Source organism: Girardinichthys multiradiatus, chromosome 1 (assembly GCF_021462225.1).
Source record: "Girardinichthys multiradiatus isolate DD_20200921_A chromosome 1, DD_fGirMul_XY1, whole genome shotgun sequence".
Lineage (NCBI taxonomy): Eukaryota > Metazoa > Chordata > Actinopteri > Cyprinodontiformes > Goodeidae > Girardinichthys > Girardinichthys multiradiatus.
Genome location: NC_061794.1, coordinates 50,016,332 through 50,019,253, shown reverse-complemented (window position 1 = coordinate 50,019,253; position 2,922 = coordinate 50,016,332). Strand labels below are relative to the sequence as shown.

Sequence of the window (2,922 nt, the reverse complement as noted above, 5' to 3'; positions counted from 1 at the left end):
GTCCAGAGCAAAAGGTTGTCCTTTTCTTGTTCCCTCTTCTGGAGAGAAGACGGATATACTGTCCTCTTCTGTGTCATCATACAGTTGAGGTTCCTCTTCATCATCTGTCGATGTGATGTTAGAGGTGCTTGCCTCATCTTCTAGAAGGTGTTCTAGTTCATTACTTGTGAGCTCTTTTGGTGCTCTTTTCTTTTCCTTTGTTGAGCAACTTCTGTTGGCCTAAAAAAATAGTTTGTTTCTTAATGATTGAATATTAAAATTTCATGAGTGAAAATTGTCAGAATCAGAAAAACCTTTTTTTGCAAATGTTTACACATACAAGGATTTTGTTTTACTGATTAGGTGCAACACATAGACAGAGTGTTATGAAATGCTTACTTGGGTCTGGACAGGGGACTGGATCTGACTGAAGGTCACAGCGCCTTTCAGACCACAGTCAATCCAAGCCTCTTGGAGGATGTTCTGGGGTTTGTAAATTTTGGTGCCCATGATGGTATGAAAAAGAAACTGGCACTGTGATGTCTCGTCGCAGCATGAGATGTTGATGAGCTTTTCCAGCCAGCCATACTCCTCCTCTGTGAGGACTACCGAGGCTTTCGCTGAGCCATCCAGAGGCTTGTCATCACCAACCTTGAAAAAATGAAATTACAAAATAAGATTAGGTGGGTTATGGAATGTTTTTACCAATGTGTAAAAAACTGTTAATGTAATATCTAAACAATGTACATAGTGGTCAACTGATGCAGAATTAATTTTTTTTCAAATACCAATAGATTATTATTTGGAAGATGGAATTTTGTTCACACAAATGACTCCATGACATCCTAAATCCTTATGAAACACTTCACATCATAGAGGAAAGGTATACCATACCATAAATCACATCTATAGTAGGATTTATAATATGCATTTAGATACTTACAAAAGTTTTGACATTGAAATTCCCAATAGATATAAAGCTGGAATAATGTAATGCCTGCCTCAGGTACTTGTGACAGGAAAACCTTAGACCAATAGGGCCCTGTGTTTTAAAAAACTATTTAAAGAGAAACGGATTGCTGAATGTTGCCCAAAAAGTTAAAGAATGTATTTCATAGGCAATTGAGTTCATAAAAATGTACATGTAAATTTATGAAATTGTGTTTTAGAAATCATTATTGTGCTTGAAATTTTACTTTATTATAATCTAACCAGTTGAAAGACAATTTAATTCAGGTCAGTCGATATAGCACCAATTCACAACATGTCATCTGAAGGCACTTTTCAGAGTCAATTCAATCAAGTCATATAGACAGATTGTCAACCATTACAAGTAAAAGCCATTTACCATTAGTTTTGTTCTTTAAAAAAACACCTCAGACAAACTCACCACGATATGGAATCTCCTTTTGCTCTTCATGTTCCCTGCAACAACAACGTCGCCTTTTGTCATGTTTGTGAACACAACCGATCTGTGTCCACTCACTATTACTAGGTATCCCAAAAAGTACCCCATTAACCTATTGTGGTCACCAATCACATTTGGAGTCTTGTCAAGGCGTTCTACAACAGATAAAGATCAGGTTACAAACTAAACAACAAATTCTAAACAGTGGGGCTAAAATAATTATAAAATAGCATTCAAGTACTTACGAAGCAGTGTAGGGATATTTTTTCTAGCAGCAGTCAGGAATGTGTTATTTTTTGCTGCATTATCATCGATCTCTGTGTAAATATTCAATATGTATTTTTAATTAGGCCTGTTGAAAAACAGACATAATAGATTTCAAGGTTCTAATAGGATTTACCTGTTTTTTTGGGCTGAACCTTTTGACTATGGACCCCCATGTTTATGATCATCTCAGCCTGAACCCTTTCCATTTCGGAACACAGCTTGGACAGTTGTTTTTGAGTAATTTTACTGGACATCTGAAAGCCGGTCATAATGTGCTCAAGAAACTGAGTTACAGTATCCAGTGCAAATGCAATAGTGGATGGGGCGTACCCCTTTTTTGCCAGGTACCATGGAAACCTGTGGAATAAAATGAAAATCTTAAGTTATATCTTGCATTAGGACATTCAATTCAATTCATAAATACATTAATGATCCCAAAGGGAAATTAAAAGTTTTTTAATAGTTTTTTTCCACAAGTTGTTGTAGATGTTTATAGCTGTTGGCAGGAAGTATCTCTTGTAGTGGTTTGTCCTGCAGTGGGTCTGGATAAGCCTGTGACTGAAGACACTCTGTTGTTGTTCAACAGTCTTTTAAAGAGGATTCAAGGGGCTGTCCATAATGTTATTCATTTTATGAAGAATTCTTTGAATTTTAAATTCAGTTCAAATTCAACTAATTTTATTGAATATAGCACCAATTGCAGTTATACCTTATCACAACATCATACCATACAATAATTCAATGATTGGATTAAAGCAGTGGTTCTCAATTCTGGTCCGCAGGGACCAATGACCTGCATGTTTTAGGTGTCTTCTTGCTCCCACATTCCTGACTTGTATGAATCGATGATTAACAGGCTTCTGCAGTGCTTAAAGGCACCTGAGGAAGTCATGCAATCATTTGAATCATGTGCTGCAACAGAGAGACATCTAAAACATTCAGGGCAGTGGTCCCTCAGGACCAGGAGTGAGAACCACTGGATTAAAGCAATACTCACTCCTGCAACTTTTCCACCTGGTCCAGAAATATAAGATCCCGTCTCCCAGCTCTAGATGGCAACCCACGAAGCATGAACATTACAAAGGATTCTGCATGGCTCCTTGCCTGGTGCACATTCTTTACGTCTTCCTTTGAGATGCGTGGTCCTATCTGATATTTTTCAAAATCATTCAGAACAGCCTCTGCAGGAAAAGAAAACTTTGATAATACACATATTTTTACACCTTTTGCTCATTACTCCCTGTTTTAAATACATTTTTAATACTTAA

The 2,922-nt window shown here is 37.0% G+C and overlaps 1 long non-coding RNA gene across 1 annotated transcript; it reads right to left on the bottom strand.

Annotated features, from left to right (window-relative positions):
- Positions 1-418: 418 nt before the first annotated feature.
- On the bottom strand, positions 419-1,685 carry LOC124866528. Its single transcript, XR_007037851.1, has 3 exons — positions 1,633-1,685; positions 1,370-1,542; positions 419-630 (listed from the first exon to the last, which is right to left on the bottom strand). It is a non-coding gene; the product is annotated as an uncharacterized LOC124866528 (long non-coding RNA).
- Positions 1,686-2,922: the final 1,237 nt, after the last annotated feature.